We start from the raw sequence: 18,829 nt of genomic DNA on the forward strand, positions 1-18,829 counted from the left end.
TCATAGTCCTTATTTCAGACTTTGTGTGGAAAAGGTGGTTTGGGTACAAAACTTTTTGTACTTGAGTCAATTGGTGAACTTTTTGTGTTTGAAGTATCTTCTTTGGATTTTGGTAAATCAGTTCCTGGTAAAGTCAAATCTCCGGGCATTTCCGGAACTAAGTAATTTTTCCTTGAACGAAGAGTGATAGCCTTTACATGCTCTTTCGGCTTTTCTTCCGTGTGGTTGGGAAGACTTCCCTCTTTTCGGGATGCAATTGATTTAGCAATTTGGCCAATTTGAACCTCCAAATTATGGATGCTAGATGAGTGGTTTTTAATAAGCTGATCGAATTTATTTTCGATCCGTTTAAAACCATCGTCGTGATTACTTATTTTTCCACCGATAGCATCTATAAATTTGTCGATTTTAGAAGATAAAGTGCTAATCGTATCTCTTGATTGATTTTGATAATTATTGGTACGATTTTGATTAGCATTGACATTATTAGTATTATCTTTCCAGTTAAAGTTAGGATGATTTCTCCATCCAGGATTATAGGTATTAGAATAAGGGTTATTAGTTTGGTTTTGCCCTTGGACAAAATTTACCTGTTCGATCTCACTCATACCTTCATAATCCACATCCGTTTGGATTGGATTTCCGTTAGAATCGCATGGTGCCATAAACCTATCAATTTTGTGCGATAAGGCAGAAAATTGGGCTTGTAACATCACAACTGGATCAAGATTCACTATACCTTTAACCGATGATGTTGTTGAGGATGATGGTTTTGCCACCGGTATATGTCCACGATCTGCGGGCCACATACTGCTGTTGATTGCCATTTCCTCCAAAAGTTCTCTTGCTTAGGCAGATGTCTTCTTCATAAATAGCCCTCCCGACATATCATCTAATGAACCTCTAGTTGTAGGATTTAATCCATTATAAAATGTTTGCATTAAAAGTGCATCGGGCAATTGATGATGCGGGCATAAACGCTGAAGTTATTTAAAACGTTCCCAAGTCTCATAAAGAATTTCGTTATCATTTTGAGAAAAAGATGTTAACTCTTTTATGACTCTTGCGGTTTTTGCTAAAGGAAAATATTTTGATAAAAATGCTTGGGCAAGTTGGTCCCAAGTTTTGAATGTTGCGCCTGGCTTAGAAGTTAACCATTCTTTGGCTCTATCCTTCAAAGTGAAAGGAAAGAGGCGAAGTTTGATTGCTTCGGCAGTCACATCAAGTATTTTAAAAGTGTCACAAATTTCAAGGAAATTTGTCAAATGGGTATTAGGATTTTCGTTAGGCAACCCATAAAATGCTACATTATTTTGCAACATATTAAGCAATACTAGCTTAATTTCAAATTGGTTTGCATTTATTTGGGGTCTAACTAAGCTATTGGTTACACCGGCCACTCCCAGCTTAGCGTAATCCATAAATGTTGCCATATTTTCTGGCTATGTATTTGTTTTTAATGGAGTCTTATTTTTGTTTTTCTTGTTTTTCTTGATGGTTTTTTCAATTTCTGGGTCTAGCGGTTTTGGTGGAATGCCTGAATTTCGAGAACTGCGCATGAACTTGAAATCTCAAATGAACCGAAACTACCTTCAAAACAGAAGTTTGAAAAATAAATATGTTAGTAAATTAAAATTTATAAATTACAAAAGTTAAAATAAGTATGTATAAACCTAGATTCGAAATAAAATACGAAAAATCTAAATTTTTGTTAAAAATTTTGGTGTTCCCCGGCAACGGCGCCAAAAACTTATTGAGCGATTTCCGCAAGTGCACGGTTTTGCTTGTAGTAATAAAAAGATATCGATCCCACAGGGAACGTTTTTCAACAAAAACTTATTAAAGTGTGTATCTATACGACTTTAAGGTTTATATAAATAGATAATCGTTATTTGAAATTGGGTTTGAAATTGATAGAATAAGAATTAGATTAGAATGTGTAGAATGTTAGAAATCAAATTCTGTTTTGAGTATAAATTTACAAAACAGAAACGTTTAGTGCTTTAGAAAAGGGAATAAATGTATTCGTTTGCATTAAGCAAAGAAAACAACTTTAAACTTTGTATAAATTATAAAAATGTAATAACGTAAACTCCTTCAATTAAAAGGCTTTGAACCGCAGACAATCCTCCTACGGTCGGGTTAGATTGCTACCTTAACCAAAATTAATACTTTTGCAAGAATCAATTTGCCTAAGTGTTCAACAAAGTTTCCTTGTAAAGATATTGAATTCAACTACGTATTAATGAAAACACCAGAACTCACTTCGGGTCAATTACAGAAGTGCTACATAAAAATATATTGAATTGCATGAACTTTATTAGATGAAGTATGAATTTGATACAAGTTTACAGAGAAAAAGAAGCATGGAATCTTTCGTCGACTTTCAAGTGAACGGGTTGTCAATCCTTTCCTTGAAACTCGATTAGAGTTTGTTAGGCTCCTGGGTCGAATCCTCTACTAAATCTTCTCGCTGAATCTTCGAAATAGTGACGGGTACTTCTACTACCAAAATGTAAACTAATATGAACAAATCTTAATCTAAATCTAAATGCTACTGTGTTTGTAATTTTTTGATAAATAATGTATGTACATCATATTGCTTTTTACAAAATCGAATTCCTAACTCTGAATTGCTTGACTCAGAATTTCTGCATTAATTCTGTACTAACTCTTCTCTTCAAAATTTCTATCTCTTCAACTCTGAAATCAACTCTTTATTTATAGATGTTGAAGAGTCGGGTCTAAGGAACGTGTCTGCTGCGAAGAGATGTTCTTATCCAATCGAACGGACGCGTTTCTTTGAAAACGAACAAGTGTATATAGTGCTTCCTGAAAATCTGATCTTACCGAGGATGTAAATTCTCGTCCGAGAATGGGGGAACAGATTTTCAGCCTTCGAAATGATAAGGGGGAGAGCTGGGCGACGCGTGTCGCGGCCGAGAATGGAGGATTCTCGGTCACGACATGGGATTAATTTCCTCCGTCTTGACTTCATCCTCGTCCTCATTTCGGTGCGTTTGATTTTCGTCATCTTTGACTCCTCTTGTAGGGTTTTTCCTTCCTTTTTTGACCTCTTTTCATTCCTATTTGGATTTTACCAAATATTTAGGTACCTTGCATGAAAGAACATATTTGAACATAAAAGTACTTGAAATAGATATAAACAGCACGATTTTATAGCAAAATTGATGTAAATATTAATGATATTTTAGGTATATTTTGGGCTTAACAACTTAGAATCTTAAGAACACACGGAAGTTGACTTAAGTGAGTCCAAAGCAGAGACCTTGACTTCACTATATTACATTCATGAATAAATAGGTTAAATTTATGTTGTAAGCAACCTGTTCCTACCTTGGCTCAACCTCTTCCTCCATTCTATTGTCACAAACCAACAAGTAGTAAGTCGTTCGCGTTTAGTCATTTCCAGTAAAACCATAAAAATCATTTTTCAACCAAAGAAAGAAGCTACGTTACTACGAACACCCTATTTTATAAAGTTTTTCTGTTAAAGTTATTCATCAATCCCTGAGGAGACGATACTCTACTTACTGAAATATTACTTGTATCTAGTGCACTTGTTATAGTCTACTTTTAGGACAACATATAATATGATTGAAAAGACATGCGTAGCAATGGTGTGGCTAACAAAGAAGCTGCGACACTATTTTCAATCCTATAAGGTGATCATCATTTCCCGAATGGACCCCGTGAAGTATCTGTACCAAACTCCATCCTTAACGGGAAAGCTTGCTTGTTGGTTGTTGCTTCTATCTGAGTTCGACATTGAATATGTAACGAAGAAGGTTATCAAGGGAAGAGCCATAGCTGAGTTTCTGGCTAATCAACCTCTAAGCGCGGAAGAAGAAGAAATAAACTATGACGTCCCCAATGAACATCTGAATGCGATAGAGGTCATACCGTGGAAAATGTACTTCGATGGAGTGGTCAATTCAAATGGAGCGGGTGTAGGAGTGTTACTTATCACACCGGAAGGGGAAAGGATCCCAATGGCGAAGAATTTATTGTTCCCTCTCACCAACAATATGGCTGAGTATGAAGCATGCATATACGGGTTGGAATCATTAGCTGCACTCGGAGCATCGTATGTTGAGATTTGGGGTGACTCGAAGTTGATCATCGAATAAGCTCAGGGAAATTGGGAGGTGAGAGAAGAAAGGTTGTGCCCGTACCTAGACCTTTTGGGAGGATTAGCACAAAGGTTCAGAGAATGGCGGTTCTATCATGTGGCACGAGCTCAGAACCAAGCAGTTGATGCTTTGGCTACTCTGGTGTCAGTTTGGGATAATCCGCGGAATCTGGCTTCGAAGCCAGTAGTGTTGCGAAGGTCTCACAAGCCATACTACAAAGACATAATGTTGTTGGAGGTGGATGAGAAGCCTTGGTATTTCGATATCATGAACTTCATGAAAGGCAGAACTTATCCGGCAGAATCGGAACCGAGGGATCAGGCCGTGATTCGAAAATTAGCCCAACAAGTCGTCATCCATAATGACTTGCTTTACAAAAGGCACATCGATGGGTTGCAACTAAGATGCTTAGATGAAGGAGAAGCTCGCGAAGCGATGGAGTCGATGCACTCGGGAATTTGTGGAGCCCACATGGAAGAAGTAGTGTTGGTAAAGAAAATCTTAAGACATTGCTTTTATTGGCTCACCATGGAGAGAGATTGCCACGAATATGCGAAGAAATGTCATGATTGTCAGATCCATGAAGATTATAACCACTTGCCGGCAATGAAGGGAAGTTTCATTCTCAGCATGGGCTTGGGTGCACAGCATCAGGGATTGCCAGAATCGCTAGACTTCAAGAGTCAGAAAACCCGGAGGGGTTTGGGATATGAGCTAGGAGGTTCGTCCAACAAAGGCTGCGAGGGGAAAGTACGCCTGAAGAAGTATTTTGTGAATGAGAGACATGGAAAGGTTTATTTAGGAGCTCGCGAGTCATGGACTAGCACTGAGGGAAAGATTCTGCCGGGCTTTGAGATTTTCAATGATATTACCAGCTGGGGCAAAGAGGAGGCGAGCTGCTTCGTGGAGGAGATCATGATGCTAGACCTGAATGTGAAGGAGCAGATTATCATTGCTAAGATAGCCGTGGGAGCGGCGGATGAACCGAGCACTTCCAAGGCCCATGAGAACCCCGATGATCACAACTGTATTACTGTTTTGTTTGAATCTGACGATGTACTCGCCAAAACTATCAATAGAATGAATTCTGATTTTGCTTACTTGCTTTGCGTTGATTTTAATTATTCCATGCATTCTCATTCATATAACATGCCTACATTTGAAATCAATGCAATAGAAATTTCAACTTTCTATCTTGGCACAGATGAAAATCCTAAACTTATACAAATTGCTCAAGATTTAACTATTGAAGAGAGGAAAGAATTTGAGAGAATAATTAAAAAACACGAAATGGTATTTGTTTGGACATACGATGACATGCCAGGAATCGATAAATCAATCGTACCTCATCGTATTCAAACATACCCCGATGCTAAACCAGTAAAGAAAAAGCTTCGATGCATGAGGTCAGAATGGGCAGATAAGATCAGAGAAGAGGTGAAGAAACAGCTCGAGATAGGTTTCATTGAAGTGATTGAAGATCCCCCATTGGTAGCAAACGTAGTGCCAATCGCAAAGAAAGATGGCAAGGTGCAAATGTGCGTCGATTACAGAGATCTTAATAAGGCTTGCCCGAAAGACGAGTTCGTGCTACCTCAAATTGATGTGTTGATTGATAGTGCGGCATCAAGTGTCTTGCACACCAATATGGATGGCTTTATGGGTTACAATCAGGTTCAGATGGCCGAAAAACACAAAGCAAAGACCTCGTTCACCGCCGAATCGGGGACGTATTGTTATATAGTCATGCCGTTTGGTTTGAAGAACGCAAGGGCAACCTATCAGCGAATTGCCACTGCACTATTCCATGACATGATGCACAAGGAGGTGGAGGTCTATGTGAACAATATGATAATCAAGTCAGATACGAGGGAGGGGCATTTCGCGGCATTAGAGAAGTTTTTGGCCCGAATCGAGGAGTTCAAGCTAAGGTTGAACCCGAAGAAGTGCTTCTTTGGTGTTTCGTCGGGGAAAATCTTGGGCTATGTGATTGGTAACAAGCAAATTGAAGTTGATCCAAACAAAGTAAAAGCCATACAAGAAATGTCAACACTAAAAAATGAAAAATAAGTGAGAGGGTTCCTACGACAAGTTTAGTATATCAATCGGTTCATAGCACAGCTCACCACGATCCACGAACCAATCTTCAAATTGTTACGAAAGGATCAACCAACGGTCTGGAATGACAAATGTCAGCAAGCGTTGGAGAGTATTCGGACCTATTTGATTAATCCACCAGTTTTGAGGCCGCCTAAACTCGAAAAACTACTTCTCTTGTATGTAGCAATTGAGGAGCGATCAATTGGAGTAATGTTAGCCTAGGAGGGAGACACGGGGATATAACATGCAGTGTATTATCTGAGTAAGAAGTTTCTAGAATACGAGCTCAAGTATAATATGATTGAAAAGACATGTGTAGCAGTGGTGTGGCTAACAAAGAAGTTGCGACACTATTTTCAATCCTATAAGGTGATCATCATTTCTCAAATGGACCCCGTGAAGTATCTGTACCAAACTCCATCCTTGACGGGAAAGCTTGCTCGTTGGTTGTTGCTTCTGTCTGAGTTCGACATTGAATATGTAACGAAGAAGGTTATCAAGGGAAGAGCCATAGCTGAGTTTCTGGCTAAGCAACCTCTAAGCGCGGAAGAAGAAGAGATAAACTACGACTTCCCCGATGAACATCTGAATGCGATAGAGGTCATACCGTGGAAAAATACACTTCGATGGAGCGGTCAATTCCAATAGAGTGGAGTGTTACTTATCACACCGGAGGGGGAAAGGATCCCAATGGAGAAGAAGTTATCGTTCCCTTTCACCAACAATATGGCTGAGTATGAAGCATGCATATACGGGTTGGAATCATTAGCTGCACTAAGAGCATCAAATGTCGAGATTTGGGGTGACTCGAAGTTGATCATCGAACAAGCTCAGGGCAATTGGGAGGTGAGAGAAGAAAGGTTACACCCGTACCTAGACCAACTGGGAGGATTAGCACAAAGGTTAAGAGAATGCTGGTTCTATCATGTGCCACGATCTCAGAACCAAGCAGCTGATGCTTTGGCTACTCTGGTGTCAGTTTGGGATAATCCACGGAATCTGGCTTCGAAGCCACTAGTGTTGTGAAGGTCTCACAAGCCATGCTACTAAGACATAATGTTGTTGGGGGTGGATGAGAAGCCTTCGTATTTCGATATCGTGAACTTCATGAAAGACGGAACTTATCCAGGGGAATCGGAACCGAGGGATCAGGCCGTGATCCGAAAGTTAGCCCAGGAATTCGTCATCCACAATGACTTGATTTACAAAAGGCACGTCGATGGGTTTCAATTGAGATGCTTAGATGAAGGAGAAGCCCGCGAAGTGATGGAGTCGGTGCACTCGGGAATTTGTGGAGCCCATATGGGAGGAGCAGTGTTGGCAAAGAAAATCTTAAGACAAGGCTTTTATTGGCTCACCATGGAAAGAGATTGCCACGAATATGCGAAGAAATGTCATGATTGTCAGATCCATAGAGATTATAACCATTTGTCGGCTATGGAACTGCACGTGTTGGCACCTATTTGGTCGTTTGGAGCTTGGGGCATCGACATCATTGGTGAGGTGAGGCCTAATGCGTCAAATGGACATAAATTCATTGTGGTTGCCATCGATTACTTCACCAAGTGGGTAGAAGCATAATCGTTTAGCAAGCTGGGGCCGAAGCAAATGAAGAAGTTCATTGAGAAGCATCTGATCACTAGATTCGGGGTGCCTAATCACATAATCACAGATAATGGGGTCCAGTTTCAGGGAGAGGTGAAAAGTATTTTTCAGGAATATGGCATCGAGCATCGCCAATCTTCTCCATATCGTCCGCAAGCTAATGGAGCAGTGGAAGTGGCAAATAAGAATCTTAAGAGGATCTTGGTAAAGACAGTGGAGTCACACCGGAATTGGCACGAATAGCTTCCGTTTGCTTTTTGGGCCTAGCGCACGATGATAAGAACGTCAACTGGGGCAACACCATTTTCCTTAGTGTACGGGGCAGAAGCAATTCTGGCAGTTGAAATAGAGAAGCGATCGCTGAGAATTGTGGTAGAATCTGAGATTCCTGAAGTGGAATGGGTGAAGAAGCGGTATGAACAGTTAGCATTAGTGGACGAGAAGAGGATGGAGGCCCTTTACCACGTACAATTCTACCAGAGAAGGATAGCCCAAGCCTTTATAACAAAAAGGTAAAGGTTAGTCCTATTAAAGAAGGTGACATGGTGCTGAAGCAGATCCGGATGACGCACACTGATCCCAGGGGCAAGTTTAGGTTGAATTGGGAAGGACCATTCCTTGTGAAGAAGATGCTAAGAAAAGGGGCGGTGAAACTAATCACAATGGATGGCATTGTGTTCTCCGAGCCTACCAACCTGGACAAGCTCAAGAAGTACTTTTCGTGAAAAGAGAAAAAAAAGAAAATAAAAATTCCCGATAGGTTGAAAACCCGCAAAGGGCAATCTATGCAATAGCAAGAGACATCCCAATAAGTGAAAACCTTAACAGGCGCTCATTTCCAAATTCCAGGATAATAAAAGGAGAGATAGATTGGAATAGTTATATTTTGAGCAATTACAAAAATAATGTATAAGTGGCTAAGTATTCCTATTGATTGTAAATAAATGAAAACATGAATATATTCGAAGAGAATGATTGGAATAGTTATGATTGACTAAATGCATAGTATTATAAATCACGAGTTGTACATTTCTTTTCTTTGCTACCAAATAAAAAGCCTAAATAAACACCAATTTCCCTCCATATATACAGTTATACATCGTGGTAATACTAATAAAAGAAAACGACAAAGAAAAATAATAGCAGTGAAATCAAGGGGGGAGGAAATCTAAAATCTGACAAGTGCCCCGGTGGACCAAAATCTACGAAGTAAGAAGCTCCCTCCAAGGCTAAGGCCTCCTCCGCAATTCGATGGGCCTCCTCAGCAGCCCGTCAACCCTCATCTGCAACTCAACGACCCTCCACCGCGGCCCGCCAACCCTCCTCAGCGACTTGGCGGGCCCTCTGCTTCCACACGACTCATCTCCTTGGCTGTTCGGCCACGCTCCTCCCAGCCAGAGTGCTTATCCTCCATCTCCCGATAGTGGCGTCCGATCCTAGCATCAGCATCCCGATGTGTCTCCTCTCGCTGAGCCGCTACGCCCTCATGTACTCTCTGGTCCAACGAATAAATGTCCCCTGAAAACAAAATGTCAAAAAATATAAGACTTACTCTGCATTCATTCATAAACATATGCATGCCTCTCACTACATTATGATACACAATAAAATAAATGCTCACCAGGTGATCAGCGTGACTTAAGTCTCCCATGAAGAGTGAACGGCATGAGGAGGATCGAAGGGTATCACTGAGGTAAATGCCGAGGGGGCCATCTGGGTGCCAAGATAGGCCACGTCCGCTGATAGGGGCGTTTTGTCCCTATCTTTTAGCGTGATTTACGGTTTAATTTTGGATTAAATAAATAAGTTTAATTGCAAAAATAGAGTGTTTTAATAAAATAACGAAATAAAAATAAAATCCGTACTTTCGGTTAATTATCTTTATTTTTGATTAATTTAGAAAATAAAACGTCAAGCTAACTCGGCTCTCGAGAATTGTATTTCAGGTACGAGTAATGAGCAAAAATCCACCGACATACATGGGGCGTATCACCCTCCACGCGGGGCGTGGAACACCAAGTCAGAAATAATTGCTCAATCCGCAGGCACCACGTGGGACTTACCCACTTCCACGCGGGGCGTCCTACCTTACACGCGGGGCGTATAAGCAATGATAAGCTCAATCATGAATGTCAGACTGCATGGTCTTCCAAGTCAACTGCTCTCACGCGGGGCGTCCCAACTTACACGCGGGGCGTATATGGGAAGTTCGTTAATCTAAAGTTCCAAGGACTCACATACGCGAGGCGTCCGCTAGGCCATGCGAGGCGTAAAAGACACATTTCAAGCCATTAAATCTCAGGAGCTCAACCACGCGGAGCGTACCCCAGTCTACGTGGGGCGTGGTTGAGACAACAAGATCTGAATTTGGTCCACATGCAGGAGATTTCTGACGTAATGGGTCAATACGCGGGGCGTCCCCTAGCATACGCGGGGCGTGTCATGGGAATTCTGCAGAAATAATGTATCTACATGCTTGTATCTTGTGAACTTACAATTCTACCCCTAGCTTGATGTGTATAAATAAGAGTGACTAGCACTCATTTAGATATCTAGAATTTTATGTATTGAGTTCTTGCTATATAGTTTTAGATTTTAGACTCAGATTTTACATAGCAAAATTCTATCACCTTGATGCTTGTTCGTTTATTCCGGCATTCCGTCAAAGTTCCGTTCTACCTTCGTTCACCAAGCTTGAGGGTTCCACCTCCAAGTCTTAAGAGACGGCCTTGAGTCCGGTTAGCTAGTTCCGAGGGTGGATTCTTCCCTTTTCACTTGCTAATTAGCTTGTACTCTTCCTATGTACTAGGCTTGGTTGTATTCCATATTTACATTTTCCATATTTATAATTTATGATTCACAATCTCTTTTTCTATATATGTGTTGATGTTTGTTACTTGCGTAATTGATTATCGTGTAGGGGAACGCAATTTCCGACGCCATTCGGGCTATCTTTAGGGATTCATATAGGTGTTGCCTTACCGGAAGTGACGCACCGGAAACCGTAGGAATTGACAAGCCACGGAACTTACGGGCCCTAATTTCTAATCCCAAGCATTAGACACACCTTGGCTAGGAACCACGTAGTCTAAGTACTTCACGGGTCGGTCACACTACACGTAGTCGTCATTGCAAAAGTAAATCATCAACCGTATATATTGGGAGTCATTGTTTATCATATTTATAACTTATCACCATCCATATCATTTCGTAGAGTTTTCGCTATATAAATCTGTCTCACTTATAGTTAGGAGTAGTTTGTAGTTGTTTCCCACATCAACTCAAAGTACTCACCGCTTAGATAACGTATAAAACCGAGTCGTCTAATACTTGTAGTTATAAATCCCGTGGATTCAATACCCGGTCTTAACCAGATTATTACTTGATACGACGGGGTATACTTGCCCCTAAGTAATAGCGTCTAGTAGAGATAGACGTCTCCTCTTGATTCAACCGCGGACGAATCAATTAGAGATACCAATCCGGTTGGTCAAAATGAAAAGCTCGAGTTAATTAAGCTTTCTCAAGTGGATTCTCCAAACAATGAAGGTTGTCTCAATTGCGAGGAAACGGAAATCGATGAGCCGGTTGTGTGTAAACCCATGGAAAAGAATCCAAAACTAGAAGAGTTTGAGGTTCCTTCTAACTCGTAATATTTCACTCTTTTTGAACTATCAAAGGAGTTAAAGAGGGAGCAAACTAAACTCTTCAATAATTTCTTTAAATATAGTTTTTGGTTTTCGTTAAATTTCTTTGAAACTAACAACCCGTTTTGTAGGTACGGATTGTTTATTCAAGAATTTGCATTTCTAACGCGAATGGAAGCATACACCTAGGAGGAAATTCTAAATCGAGCTCACTGACTATAAAGTAGCGCTTCTTGGGAGGCAACCCGAGCTCGAATAAGGGAGTTTTCTTCCCCAATTTTTGTTTCCCGCATTTTCTTTCCCAATTTTGTTTCTTTTAAATTAATAAACTCGTAAAAAAAAACAAATCCCATTAACATACAAAGTCTTACGCGGGGCGCCGTACCATCCACGCCCCGCGTCCTTGGTCCAGCCAATTCGCAACTAAAAATAACGGTCACACGGGGCGTACACACTACCACGCCTCGCATAACCTTCGACCGTTAGGTTTTTTCTCGAATAATCGCCACGTGTAAGGACACGCGGGGTGCCCCCTAAGGCACGACCCGCGTATCCTAAGGGAATTGCGAATTGCAACTCCCCATGGAAGCTTTTTCCCTTCCACCTCTCCCATCACTCTTTCCTTTTCCCCAAAAATCTTTCCCACTTCTCCACTCCACCTCTTCTTACATCCAATCACCCTTCCCCTTTTCAAATTCAAACTTCTTTAAACTTCCCTCTTCATTACTTTTCCTTTAACCACCCTCTTAATTACTTGTTAAAATAATAAAAACATTAAATAACAATTAAAACCCATAAAAATTCAAAAAACTCTCTGAAAAACCGAAAAATACTTCCTCTTCCTTCTTCCACGCGGAGCGTACCCACAGGCATGCCCCGCGTCCTCGCCATTCTCCCACATATTTTTGGCCAGGAGGTGCGATACGCGTGGCGTGCCGTGCCATTTGTCGCGTCGAATAAGATCAGGAGGAGGGATACGCGTGGCGTGGCCCCTTCACGCCCCGCGTACCCCTCTGGGAATTCGAATTTCACTTGGATTCCCACTCCTCCCCTATTTATACCCCTTCCTTTCCCCCAACTTCTTCCCTCACACTCACTCTAACCCCCCACACTCATTCACAACTCTTCCTTCCTCCTTCACTACCACCATGACAAGAAGCAAGCGACCCACTAGTGACCATCCCCCACGGGCCACTCGTGCCCGCTCTTCTCGTTCTTCCCAAAATCGACAATCACCACCACCACCCGAAAGGGAAGAAACACCGCCACTCACCCGCCAATATCGGGCTCCTTTTCATCTCCTCACCGAAGAAGAGGCCCTATCCTACCAAACCCTCTCTGCTGCCCATATCATGGAACTCCCGTACATCAACCGTATCACTCTCGATCGTTACAACCTTGGAAGTGCTTTCGAGGATCGCCTCCACACTCTCAATTGGCATGATCACTTTCGTGCACGCCAACACGTTTACCCCTCGTTGGTCGTGGAGTTCTACACCACCCTTGAGTCTAATGGAGTTCCCAGTGCCGCCCTCTTCAACTTCCGCCTTCACAACCGCCCATTTTCCATCGACACACAGTGGCTCCGCAACCATTTCACAATGCAAGCGGATGCCAGCATAGCACATTGGCCCGAGGGTGTCTCCCCTCGTGACTTTTGGACCTCCATCACCGGGTCCGACGATTATGACATCTCCAATCTCCGCCCGAGATGCATCCGCGATCCCATCCTCCAACTTTTCCACCGCTTCATCAATTTTTACGTCTCGGGGAAGTCCGAAGCCACCAAGGTCAATAAGCACGAGCTTCTGGCCCTCTATTGTTGTGCAAACGATCTCACTTACGACCTCTCCTACCTCGTGACTGTCCACCTCCACCACATGCCCACCCGGAAACGTGCCAAACTCGGGTTGGGCAATCTCATCACAATCTTCGCCACCTCCGCTCTCGGCGAAGCCGCCTTTGACCGCCTTCCCAGCTTGGAGCCGCGGCCCTTGGACAAAAACGCCTTCAAATCCCTCTAGCGCCCCGCCTCCGGGACGGGTGAAAGTTCGGGGACGGCCAACCCCACGAGGACGAGGGATCGGACTCGGACATGGGCCTAAACTTTAGCCCACCGCCCAACCACGATTTCAACTCTATATATGCCCGGTTGGACGCCTTGGAAGGCCAACAACGTCAAGATCGCACCCACTTTGATTCTCAATTCGCCAACCTCAACACCCGTTTTGACACCCTTGAGGCTAATCGCCTCATGGACCATTCCACCTTCATCACCCGTTTCAACTCCATTGAGGCCCAACGGTGTGAGGATCGGGCCAATCTCGACGCTCGTTTCGACGCCCTCACCAACGCCTTCTTCACCCACTTTAACGTTCACGGCAATCCTCCTTCGCCTCCACCCTAATTTCCATTTGTTTTTATGTTATTTCGTTGTCATATGTCTTTCCTTTTTCGTGTTTATGTTTTTCGTTCGTGTTTTTATGGTATTATCTTTTATGTTTTTCTTGTACTTTCGTTCTCTTTTACTTACTATATATGTTTCTTTTTCCCTTCTTATTATTTTTCTTTGTGTTTGGTTTTGTTTATTTCCGCTTTCCGTGTTCGTTTTTCTGTTTATACGTGAGTTAATAATGCACACGTGGGGCGTGAACCATTCCACGCCTCGCGTGCCCAACCTTCTGCCTTCCGGACTGGCCTAAAACTCGGCACACGTGGAGCGTCCTTCTAAGTGCGCCCCGCATATCCGTGTCTCTAGCCTCCAATTGCTTAATTTGCATCTCCTACGCGGGGCGCCCCCCTGGGTACGCCACGCGTAGGACCTGACCTTCAGGGTCCTTTTTCAATTCTATCTTTATTTTTGTTTTTGTTCTTTTCTTTTGCGACGTCCTTGGAATAGACGTCATTTTAATAACGCGGAGGGCCCTCAACCCCGCACTCATCGTTTGTTTTGCACTAACAAAAACAAAAATAAAATTAAATAAACAACAAAATAATTAAACTAATTTATTGATTCTTAAATTTCTCCAACACACTACCTCCCTCGGAAATTAATTAAAAGTTCCGTTATTTGTTCTTAAATGAAAAGACGTTAACACAAAGGATCGGTTCAATTAATAAATTTTAGTATTGATTCTGAAGTTATATGCAAAGCCTAGGTTCGTACTAAACAAAAGCATTGAGTCCTAACCCACAGGTTATCTCTATAATGAAATTTAAAAAGGCAATAAAAACGGGATAGTTGAAAATTTGACGAGAACTTGAACGTACACAATTTAACCCGAAATTTTTTTGAGGTATTTTTTGTTGGTCCCTTATAACGTAACAAGTTAGTTCCAAGGGGGGGGATAGGAACTATTTAAAATTTTGGTACGTTAAGGCTGACTTCTTCTACAATGAAAAGGATTACACAGCGCGCTGAGTGAATTTAAGACACTAGCTTAGTCAACTTGTGACTAAGTTAGCTTCTTTCCTTGAGTCAGGAGATAGCACTTGAGTCTATTCCTGAACTCAGATACTCAATGCACACAACTCAGCGTGACCTCTTTACTTAGTCAGTTTTCGAGCAAGCAAAATATATCAAAGGAGTTTAAAGGTTAGAAAGATATTACTCAGCAGATTTATCCAGGTTCGGCCTCTATGCCTACGTCCTGTCCCCGGAACACGTTCCGAGCTTTCGAATTCTCTACTGAGCTCTTTAAAGGTAGAGCACCAAACCTTTTACAACTAGAAGCTGAGTATAACAAGAGTACCTTCCTCTATACCTCTACTCACTCCTATTCTACCGCTGAGTACTATAACCGAGTACTCAAACTCTCCTTTCTATTCTTCTAGAAATGATAATGAGATTTTCCTAAACAACAATTGCTAAGACACTTTAGATGATTGGAAATCACTCTAGACTTTTACACAATAATATGAAAATTGGTGTAAGGTATTTGCTTTGCTTTTCTCACAGAATCTTCGAGTATGAAATTGGTCAGCGTTTTGACAACTTGAAGTTCTGTGGTGACTGAAGCATATCGATGGCCTTTATATAGTGACACTTGAGGCACCTGGTCATTTCGAATTTCGAAATAACCGTTGGAGGGAAACGGCTTCCTATCGTTGTCACTCTGGCCGTGCTCAGCTTCGTTGGCCAATAGAATTCTTGCATCTTCTGTCTTCGTCAGTCTTCAGCAGAATGTTTCGCCATTTATGGAAAAGTCCACGAGACAGCTTTCTGCGCCTTCTGAACCTTTCCCAAAGTAGAAATACTTTGTCTAGAAGTTGAACATTCTCTGCCGCTGTCCAGACTGCTTTGTCGTCCAACTCAGCAGCTTCGTCTTGAAGCTTTTGCCACGAAGGCTTCCAGATCCTTCTCTTACTGAGTCGTCGTTTTGGTTGATACGACTTCGTTTTGAACTTCTAAGCCGAATGGTGTTGATGTGTTGACTTGGGCTTGACTTCCACTTTATGGGCCTTTGGGCTTTTTAATCTTAATGTCTTATACACAATTAAACTCAACATTGAACAAACACATTAGTGTAAATAAATCAAAGCATTATAAATTTAATGTGTTAGAATATTTTTATCATAACTTAAATAATTTTGTCAAATCAAAATCATGTGGAAAGGTGTTTCAACAAACTCCCCCATTTTGATGTTGGCAAAAATATTCAGTCGAAGAACTCAGTGTTGAGCTCCCCCATGATAGTTGACCTATTTTATCAAATAACTCCCCCGTAAGGGTTGAGCTACCGACTTAGTTTTACTCTAAACATTTCAAGGTTTAATTGAGTAAGTCTAAGGTCAGTTTTCAGAGATAGGTCAGCTCATGGAACATATTCTATTTAACTCAGTTTTACGCGGAAGGTTTAAATATCAAAGAGCGCTGAGTAAAATTTGTTCAATGAGTTTTAGTTAAGTGGACATATAAGAAGTGGTCAACATGCATGATCAACACAGCAAACATATCATAAATTGATATAGACAGTAAAGCACAGTTGATTTAATGAAGATGCGTTTTAACAAATTATATCAAACACTTAAGTAGGCATCACATAAGAGTAGTCAGTGTGAAATGATAAAGATGCATATAATTTGTTTCAAGTTTAAAGTCAGCACAATACAAAAGGAACACAGATAAAAGGGTTAAAAAACAAAAGCTATTCTAGACAATACAAGTTAAGCTATTTTTGTTTGCCCTTGCCCTTGTGTTGCTGACTGACTGAAGCTTGCTGAGTTCTTGGGGCTTGTTCTTTCTCCCCCGTTTTGCCATCATCAGGTTTGGGAATGAAGATTGAGTCATTGGCAGCTTGAGTGAGACGCTGAGAAAATGCCTTCAACTTTTTCGTGCTTTCATTTATTCCGTCGAAGATTGGAACGCCATCATCGATAATGGTTCGAGGAATACCGATAGACGCAACACTCAGCATGCTTAAAACAACGGCTTGAGACTTACCGATCCAGTGCATGTTGTCAGTGAGTATTGCAAAAGCTTGATGAAACATTTTTAGCAGAGATGAATCATAATACTCACGTTGACCCTGGATTTTGCGCACATCGTTGTAGATTGCTCGACAATACTTCAGAATCTCGTTCGTTTTAAGCTCGTCAGTGGCCATCTCTTGCCTATTTAAGTTCAGCAGACGCACAGCCTTAGAAATTTGCTCAATGGAGCATTGGGAGGAAGTGGAAAGTTGGTGATTTGTTTTCTCTTGCTCAGTGTGAAGTTGGCGAAAGAGATGTTGGACTTCGGCAGAAGTGGCATATGCTGAGTTCGCAGCTGACAGTTGATGAAACTCCTGTTGTAGAGAATTCATATGGTTTACAATGGTCAGCTGGAGTTCGGCCAGTTTCAGGATAGAGTCCTGCCGGGGCTGTTGAGATTGCAGTGTAGTTATGACACTCAGAAGGTCCTTCATACCTTTAATCTCGGTGAGAAGCTGAGTGATAGATGAGAATGAAGTTGTCTCAACAGAACTGGATTCAGCGGCATTGGTACTTGATTTTTGGAGGTCCTGGATGAGAGCTTGAGCTGAGTCAACAATTCGTCTACCAGACTCAGAGGCAATGTTATAATTAAATGATCCATCCAGTGTTGGCCCAGATGCCAGAAGTGGAGTAGAACCAGTTAGAGGCAGTGTTTGGTCCTGCTCGACATTGGAAACCCCAGCATGGTCAATGGAAACTGACTTAATCTGATTCTGCTCATTTACTTGGGAAAGTGGAGGATCGGCAGAAAGAGTTCCTTGCACGGTCAGGCTGAAGCTGACTTTGTGATGGAATTTGAGGAAGTTCAGCATCCACCTGGGCAGGAAATTCTTTATCTTGCTCAACAGTTTGAGGAGCAGAATCTTCGAGCAATTGCTCGACATTGCTTGGATTTGCGGAGGCATTTAAGTCAACATGTTCCTTTGGAGAAACAGAGGCTTGATTTTCTAAGTGCCCTTGGTCAGACTCAGGAGGGTTGGAGAAGTATTTGAGATGTACCTCAGTTAGGTCAGTGATTTCATCTCTCAGCGGGGAGTCTCCCATTAGGTCAATGATCGATTTTCGAACGACGCTCTTCTTTCTGAGTCTTTTAAGCTTTGGAGGAGTGGGGTCACAAGGAATGGACTCAATAGAGTCATTAGGTGAGGTTTCCCGTTGAACAGCGGGAGTAGCTGCTGTGTGCTCAGTTTCTTCTTCTTCTACTAACTCAGTGTAGATTGGTTCAAGCTGTTCATCCTCAGCTGTTTCTTCAGTGTCATCCTGACCACTGTCTTCCTCGTCAGACTCATCATCCAGTTCTTCTTCTTCAAACTGGTCATCCAACTCTTCCTCATCAAGCTGACCACCTACTTGGTCTTGATCTTGTTCTTCCTCAGCCTGTTGCTCAGCGTCAATTCCTTGACTTTGTGCATAGTGTGAGTTAGGAGGAACAACGATATCTGTCGGCATGGCCTCAATAGGTCTTAACTCAAAATTGAGCTTCTTATTCTTCTTCTTCAATGGTTGCTCTTCAATGTCCTCTCTTTCCTCTGTCTCAGGCTCAGCTTCCCTAGGTCGTTTCGAAGCTGATCTAGATCCACCCGGACTTTGCTGAGTTAGCGGTTTTGTTCCTTTACACACAACCTTGATCCTCTTTGGGGTAGAGGTAGCTCCTTTGGAGGTGCTTTGCACAGCTTTCCTCTTTCTTTGTGTTTTGCCCTTCTTAGGCACTGTCCCCTCAGCGTTCTGGGCAGCTTCCCCTTTTCCTTCCTTCGGCACAATCGGTAGGTCGTATGCCAATCCAAATAGGGCAGCAGCAGTAATATCGGTTCTTTGAACTCGAATTTCAGAGACTGTGTCCACTTTGTG

The 18,829-nt window shown here is 42.0% G+C and overlaps 1 non-coding gene across 1 annotated transcript; it reads left to right on the forward strand.

Moving 5' to 3' along the window:
- Positions 1-957: 957 nt before the first annotated feature.
- On the forward strand, positions 958-1,064 carry LOC136234380 (small nucleolar RNA R71). The gene has a single exon (XR_010691265.1). It is a non-coding gene; the product is annotated as a small nucleolar RNA R71 (small nucleolar RNA).
- Positions 1,065-18,829: the final 17,765 nt, after the last annotated feature.

Source organism: Euphorbia lathyris, chromosome 6 (assembly GCF_963576675.1).
Source record: "Euphorbia lathyris chromosome 6, ddEupLath1.1, whole genome shotgun sequence".
Lineage (NCBI taxonomy): Eukaryota > Viridiplantae > Streptophyta > Magnoliopsida > Malpighiales > Euphorbiaceae > Euphorbia > Euphorbia lathyris.